Below are 8863 nucleotides of genomic sequence, written 5' to 3' on the forward strand. Positions count from 1 at the left end.
AACGAATAGTGGGATTGACCGTCACATTATAACGCCCCCACGGCTGAAAGGGCGAGCATGTTTGGTGGGATGCGGATTCGAACCCGCGACCCTCAGATTGTGAGTCGAGCGCATATTTTGCCTATATCCGGTTTAAAATTTCATTGAAGATTTTGATTTCACTGTAAGAATCAATAAGATTTAGAAACTTTTAATTTTCAAAGTATAATATAAAAAAGTCTTGACGTTATGATGACAATGTAAACGAGATGTGATGACTCATGATGTCATGATTATGTCAACGATCTGTGTTGAGTCTTTACGTATTATGATGTTAATTATTTATTTTGACTCAACAAAATGATGATGATATAAACAATATGTGTTGAGGTATTATATAATGATGATATCAAAGACTTGTGTTAAGTCATGATGCATTGTTAGTTATTTGTGTTGACTTGTGACATCATGATAATGTTATCAACAATATATGTTAACGGCTCATGGTATCATGTTTACGTCAAAGACTTGCGTTGGCTCAAGACGTCATGAAGATGTCCTCAACTTGTGTTGACTCATGAAGGTTTATGATATTATTAATTCTGGAGTTGATTCATAATATCATATTTATTGTATCACCAGAAAGATTAAAAGTGCATATGTGAGATTATAATTTTTTGACATCTTGTATTACATCACAAGTAAATGCAACAACGTTTAAACAAAACACACACAAGAGGTTGTATATGCTTACATACAATTACAAAAAATGACAACACTGAAAAAATAATGAAACAGAAATAAAACATATTTGACAGAAAAAAAAACTCTAAAAAAATTGGGTTAACTAAACTATATAGTTAATCGTATCAGGTATAACTGGCCGCGACCCGATAAACAGTTACGTTAGTTTTCATGACCTTCATTTGAATTTTCCTTATTCTATCATTATCACGCGCGGCATTTAAGCTACGCTTTCTTGCAGACATTATGCACTAGATCGATAAATCCTGGCCTATTTAAAAACAATTTTACGCAGTCAGACAAACAAACTCACGTAGACGTAACTTTATTTGATAAAACTACACGTAAAGTAAACAGTAAAGGAAAGTTATATAATAGCATACAGAGTATGACACAGTTATGAGCGTTCAGTGTGTGTATGACCTGGTTTTACAAGCTGAAACAAATAAACTCATAAAAACGAAGAATAAAACCAGTACTAAATAAAAAGCAGCAAAAAGATGTTTATGACAGTCTCTGAAACGAACTGAAGCTAAATTATTGGAAAGTAAAGTAAATGTAAAGCTGTAATGAAGGCAAACTTAGCTGAATATGCAGAAACATCTGAATGCGTGTTTAAATTACACGCGGGTTAAGTATTGTTTGTGTGAACCATTTTGCAAGTAAAAACAAACAACGGATGGCAATGAAAGTGTGCCATTATGTAGCATATTCGTTGCATTAAAAAGTTTGAATAAGCAAACAACAGGTAGGATGATTCTGAACGGAAAAGTCAATGGCCTTTCTAACGATATGAGATTTGTAGCATTTGATCGAGAAATTTGCGAGAAAAGTTCCGGACAGACAAACTCAAGTGTATCATTTATATAGATTAACGCGAAACACACACACGAGAAGTCAGAAATTTTAATACTTAACTTCTGTAACAAGTACGAAGTCAAGGGAAATAATAAGAATTAAACAGAAGCTCCAAAACAGAATACTCTACCTGCACGCCGGCGTTCTCTGTTTCATGTTGTGGACTGATAGTCAGTTCTGGAATTAGAAAGAAAAATAAATTGTAAGGAACTTATTCAAGATTTAACTTCAGTATCGACATAGGAAAGGTGATATATCTGGCAAGACAAAGGTTATATCTAGTAATAAAGTCTTAAAGGGATTAAAAATGATTTTATGTTTTGTTTGCTGTTAAGCAAAAATTTCCACAATGGCTTATCTGTGCTCTGTCCATCGCAGGTATCGAAACCCGATTTTGAGAATTATAAATCCTTAAATTTACCCCAGAGCCATCGGGGGGGGGGGGAAGGGGGCTGACAAATATGAGGAAATATGTTTACTAATTTTTCATGCAAAGATTAAGATAAAGAAAACCCTCTGATTGTCTGATTATATTCAGAAAATATAATTATTAATTTCAACAAACTTTCAGTTCTTAAAATTTTTATATTAAATTTCGTAACATATTTTCACTGAAGAATAATGATAATACAAATAAAACTCTTCAAGAAAACTCCATATATTTTACATTTGAAAATGCTAAAAATTTAAATGTAATCGGTTTGAGTTCAGGGAAATAACCATACGAGTCTCCTCTTAAACCACACTACATAAGTACAGAGTAGCCCCCAGTGGCACAGCGGCGTGTCTGCGGACTTACAACGCTAGAGTCCGGGTTCCGATACCCGTGATGGGCAGAGCTCAGATAGCCCATTGTGTAGCTTTGTGCTTAATTACAAACAAACAAAATACAGAGTAGGACGTACCGAATACCCTAAAACGAAAGTGTATACAAGTAACACAACCAACCTTAACTTTACAAATGTTCAAAATGTCCATCGCCTTTATCAAATGCATTTGTGGCAGAAAAATTATTATAAAAAGTAACATGAAATAGAGCATAATTATTTTTATTGGTACGTTATTTATGTTTTTTTTTATTGGGATAAAAATCGCCACGACCAATCCTATGTAACAAAAATAAATATCAAAAATAGACTGTTTATCTAAGTATGGGTTGATGTTAGACACATGAAAGTTAAAATATTTAATTTATATTTCCACATAATGTTAATAAGGTATATTTTGATTGAAGCTATAGTAAGACACAGCTTCAGAAATAATAAGAAATTTTAGGAAAAATATTCTTATAACTTGCCATAATTTGTCCAAATGATCCCAACGTTTTACCTAGGACTTAATTACTTTTTTCATTATTATTAAAATGTCATTCAATGCACACATGATCCACCCCAGACATGTTTCGCTGTACTGCATGTTTAACTTCTGCTTGAACAATCACACTTAATAATCTTCAAATTGCGTGATAAAACCCGTTCGAGCAATTAAAACAGAGAATAGCCAGTAAAATACACGATTTTCTTTGTTCTGTTAAAGGATTGTAGCACACTGTAGCATTGTTGATACTTCAGGTTTCACAACAAAGTTCTACACATTCCGACTCATCTATTACATGCACGTTAAATATTGTGTAGTTTCTGAGTAGAACACTTCATCTTATTGGACTGGTTTAAAAGCCTATGTGTGTGTTTGTGCATGTATATATATAAATATATATGTACTAGTATTTATAATTAAAGTGAACTCATTATATTCTTCCTATCAGGTTAACCCATCAACAAATAATTATAAATGAAATGGAAAATAATCAGACAAAAATCAAAACACTTATGGATAACTAACTTACACGCAGGTTCAATGCGTAAGTATGTTTACATAGCTGAACATCACGACAGATCTAATGTGAAAATTGCGCATGCGTCTCCGTTTTGTTCTAGTAGCTATGTCATTGGATCAGGACCTCCGGGTATATCGTAGAAGCACTTTTTTAAACGTTTTCGTATCCACTTACGTTGGATTTGTAAATCAGTTTAGTCCAAACTACTGTAATGCTAACAGGGGCTAATACACTCTAAATAAAAAAACAAAGACAATGTGATGAGTGTGAAATTTAAATTTAAAGAGAGACTGGTTTGACTTCTTTTTTATATATCCTTTCATAAACGGAAACAAGCATTCGCATGGAACTGAATTAGTAACCCTTAACTGTTTACCAGACACTATAAAAAATTGATTTTTGAAAAATCCCGCTAAAGCTTTCTATTCAATCTATGCTACACAAAAAGCAATATTTTATCAAGAAACATCGCATTATCGCAAATAAATGACATGCCGAAAGAAATCACTAAACGTATTCATGTCTAGCAAAAACCGCGTTTCACAAAAGCTGCTTACTTTTACTTAGTTTCAAAATGATAAAAAAAAACACGAATGATAGAATTTAACTTCGTAAATAATGTTTCTGTAACATCTACAGAGAAGAGGACTGTTCATTGGTGATCAATCAAGGGTAAATAAAGGAACATAACATTCGCCCGCTCTATTCAATGCAAAACTTTCTGTGCCTTCACGGTAAATGTTGAAAGCGACATGTGATATTTTAAATGAAATGTTTCTTTGCAAGTGATTCACTGTCACTCGTTCAAAAAGACTCCAGTCTATTTAAAACTATCATATACAAGTGATTCACTGTCACTCGTTCAAAAAGACTCCAGTCTATTTAAAACTATCATATACAAGTGATTCACTGTCACTCGTTCAAAAAGACTCCAGTCTATTTAAAACTATCATATACAAGTGATTCACTGTCACTCGTTCAAAAAGACTCCAGTCTATTTAAAACTATCATATATACACACAATACCAGCGTTAATGTGTACACGGATACCTGTCAGGAAATCGTTATTTCGATAAGCAGTAGGAAATAAAATCTAGACCAGTGAAAAGAACTGAATTAAACGATCAAGATCTTCTTACCTCTAAGATACGCCGTACAATATAAAACTGGCAAACACCGTAACCATTATTCAAAGTACATACATTTCAAACTAGAAAGAAAGAAAGAACTAATTATGCCAAACATTTGTCTTCGAATGAAAAACAGGTTCTGCCACTTATGATCTAAGATACGCCGTACAATATAAAACTGGCAAACACCGTAACCATTATTCAAAGTACATACATTTCAAACTAGAGAGAAAGAAAGAACTAATTATGACAAACATTTGTCTTCGAAGGAAAAACAGGTTCTGCCACTTATGATCTAAGACGAATCAGAATTTCTTCGATGTTTCCTTCCTTCAGGTTAGATGAGCGTATCCTCACATTTTCCAATATTTCCTCTTTCGCCATGTGCATTCCTTACCGATTAAATACAAATATGAGGAAATACTCACATTTACGTCGCTTACATCACTAAGACACATTGTAAAAAAGATGTGTGGGTTAGGTTGACTCCAACTATTCAATAATGTCTTCTATCACCTTTCCTTTTCCTGTTTGCAATAAACTGGATCGTGAGGACAACAACACAAGGGAAAATATAAGGGATACAGTGGAATATGCTAGCCCAGCTGGATGATTTGCAGCTTGCCGACGATCTGGCACTTCTTTAACACAGCCAAATGCAGGATAAAACTACCACCTTGGAAACACTCAGGGAAATTAGGACTGCACATCAATAAAGGCAAAACCAAGCTAATAAAGTACAACAGCTCAATTTTTTTGGGAGGAGAACCTTTGGAAGAAGTGAACGCCTTTACCTACCTAGGCAGTGTCATTGACAAGAAGAGCGGCATAGAAACAGAAATCAAGGACAGAATCAACAAAGCGAGAGCAGTTTACTTGACTTGAAGAAACATCTGGGATTCCACAGAAATTACAACTGCTACAAAAACGAGGATTTTCCATTCCAATGTGAAATCTGTGCTCTTGTACATATGAGAAACACGGAGGATGACAAGAACAATTCTGTACAAATTCTAGACATATGCGAACAACTGCTTGCGTAGAATTCTAAACACCTGATGGAATGAAAAAGTCAGGAATAAAGATCTATGGGATAGAACTCACCAAGAGCCTATTGGACAGCAAATGCAACGTAACTGGATGTGTTAGATAAGGCTTAATCTAAGAAAGGCGACATCCAACATCACCCGGCAGTTTGTGATGCGGAACCCACAAAGAGAGGCAGACCTACGAAAATCTGGTGAGAAGAAACAGAGGCAGTATTAAAGAGAGAGGGAGGTGCACCAGAAAAGGGGTGGAAAGGACATCCCAGAATCGTTGATCAAAGTGTAGATTGAACTGGACCTCCCTTGAACTTCGAGATTAAAAAAAAATCGGAATACTGAGTTTATTTATTATACTATTTGTGTTTGAAGTTAAGCACAAAGCTACACAATGGGCTAGCTGTGCTCTGCCCACCACAGGTATCGAAACCCGGTTTCTAGCGTTGTAAATCCGCAGACATACCGCTGTGCCACTGGGGGGCTCATTATACTAAATATGATAGAAAATAGTATATCTTATGTATGTAAAGTATAATGTTAATTTGCTAGGGTAAAATGTTGAAGTTAAAACATTACTAGGACGAATAACAGAAAATGTTATAGAATATTAAACTTAGCTAAAACATTACAAAGAAAGTTAACTATGCACCAACATATTGGGAGTATAGCTTGTTCTTGCATGGCGGTACCACATGATCTCAGATTTTACAATGGGCTGCTAGTTAGAATAACCAAATATTCATATATATATATATGTGTGTGTGTGTGTGTATGTATTGCATGAAGAGGACAAAAGCGGAAAATGTAGGAACGTTCAGAAAAAAAAATAGATATTAGGTAGTTTCAAGTCCTTCTCTGTTTAAACTTAATGTAGTGATTTTCTTTTTTATAATTTTCCTTCACTCCAAGTTCCGTGTCTTCTTTTTTTTCTGTTCCTGTGGTACCTTCGAGACAGAAATGTAAAATCAGGGTTATCATCGATCAGTCGAAACACGTGAGCCTATTTCTAATATACATACACGTATGATTTTATTCAGTCTAAATCATTTTACATCCCACTCGCTTTGTTTTTTTTATAAAGTTTCTCACACGAAAAATATCTTGAAAACAGCTTACCCTATGGAAACTAGATTCCACCAGAAGCACATTGAGAATCATACGTTTTACTCCAAATAGCTTGGATATGGTAAAAAAAGCTGTCACACAAGGTTTTCAATATTCTCTCCTACATTTTCAATCAGTATCTCTTAAATGAAGATGCTCAAATCACCAATCTCGTATAGGAGAAAGAAAATAAATAAAAACAACGCTAGTTTGCGAGAAAAGCGATTTAAATATGCAATCTAACATGCCCAAATTTTTCCCGAGTAAAACTTATGAGTCTTAATGTGTGTCTAGGCTAATTTTGTTCCATTAGAAAAGACAGTTGTTAAGATATTATTGTTTTAAAAACCTTGTAGTTTACCAATATTTGCCCAAATTAAAAATGCTTAACTTTATAAATTTATCAAAATGCATCAAAATTTCACCCAGGCATAGAATGTTCCAAAGCTCTACTTTATAATTTGTAACAAACTTTTTGTGGAGTTTAAATGGATGTAATGATGCAGTGAAAGTTATTAATGTGCTATAGTAAACAAAAGTATCCATGATTAACTTATAAGCTGGTGACTTCGAAATGTACAGACGTCCTGATTTCACAACAGCAAAACAATGATGAGGAGATTCCCACCTGAAAGAATGACGTCAAAGATTATTAGATTTATCAATACTTTAAGTCCTACTAAAATTTTCTCCCACAAAGTAATCTGGCAATAAAAATTATGTTGTAGGCCCGAGGTTTGAGCCCCCGATATGACTCTGAACACGCTCCGTACTCACAGCTGCCAGTCAGTCACGCTGCTCTTCGACAGAAAGTATCAGTCTAGGTTCCAGGTACTGTTGACTAGTTGCCCTCCCTCTATTCCCGGACCTAGGGTTTTCTCACCCAGCAGTCCAGGCCATATATCGCATAAAGTGCCTTTCAAGTTGCACACATCATATACTAAAACTAGGTCATAAAGTAAGAACATGAAAGAAACTTTTTCCATTTACCAGTCCAAATCACCAGAACAGTCATAACAGAAAGAATAACATAATACATTTAACAAGTGTTTATGAGGCTAATATTACTTAGAGTTAGGGAGAATAACAATTGTTTGTTTGTTTGTTTTGTATTTCGCGCAAAGCTACACAAGGGATAGCTGCGCTAGCCGTCCCTAATTTAGCAGTGTAAGACTAAAGGGAAGGCAGGTAGTCTTCACCACCCACCGCCAACTCTTGGGCTACTCTTTTACCAACGAATAGTGGGATTGACCGTCACATGATAACGCCCCCACGGCTGAAAGGGCGAGCATGTTTGGTGTGACGGGGATTCGAACCCGCGACTCTCAGATTGCAAGTCGATCGCCCTAACCACCTGGCCATGCCGGGCGAGAATAACAACGCAGAAAACTTTGCACCTCTTGAGAATATACCAAAATAGAATTCGAAAAGGAGAGACTTTTGCGGTTTCAAGGATGAATAAATCTGGTCAGCAAAATAACGTACCTCTTTGAAGGAAGAACATTAATCCCTAAACAATGTTTAAAAACTTTATGAAAATAAACTTAAAACATCCGTTTGTCTTGATTACCATGAAAATAACTTTTTTCTATGCTTTAACACCTTCCTAATAATTAATGATAAACAAAACGAGTTTTGGGCCTATGAACCAAGACAAACCATTTTATTCTACGAGTTGCACCATCACAACTTATCATTCTGATTAATAAACTATCTCTATGAACCACCTACCACTTGTAACAGCATCAGAAACTCGTACGAGGGCTTCTATCTTCCACAAATATCTCTGTACCAAACCACAAAAGCAAATAAAACATACATCCTAGCCTCGTGACTGTTTTTTCCCCTACGTTTTTATGTATGTGTGTACTTTTAGATTTAGTAATACTATCTAGTCAAACATACCCATACAATTACGTCAGGTCTCATAGTATTACAGATATTTCCTGATCAAAACCAGCTCACATTCCATTCATACTACGGTTAGTGATAGACTAGGTAGAGGAGACATGTTTAATATCATCTACTAAGTGACATTTTAGGTACAAAAAGCATGTTAAGGTGCGTATTCTAAGTGTTATTTTATGTAGAGAAGGCATGTCAGAGTACGTCTACTAAGTGATGTTTTATGTAGAAAAGGCACATTTAAGTTCGTCTACTAAGTGATG

General features: G+C 35.0%; 1 protein-coding gene across 1 annotated transcript in view; it reads right to left on the reverse strand.

Moving 5' to 3' along the window:
* The window catches only part of LOC106468762 (homeobox protein cut-like), a 45781-nt gene that overhangs the window by 35371 nt on the left and 1547 nt on the right, over positions 1-8863 (reverse strand). The window contains exon 2 of the mRNA XM_013929202.2: positions 1712-1758. The gene's annotated coding sequence lies outside the window, so the exon portion shown is untranslated. The remainder of the gene's footprint in view (positions 1-1711; positions 1759-8863) is intronic.

The sequence above is a fragment of the Limulus polyphemus genome, unplaced genomic scaffold (genome assembly GCF_000517525.1).
Source record: "Limulus polyphemus unplaced genomic scaffold, Limulus_polyphemus-2.1.2 Scaffold3153, whole genome shotgun sequence".
NCBI classification, from domain to species: Eukaryota; Metazoa; Arthropoda; class Merostomata; order Xiphosura; family Limulidae; genus Limulus; species Limulus polyphemus.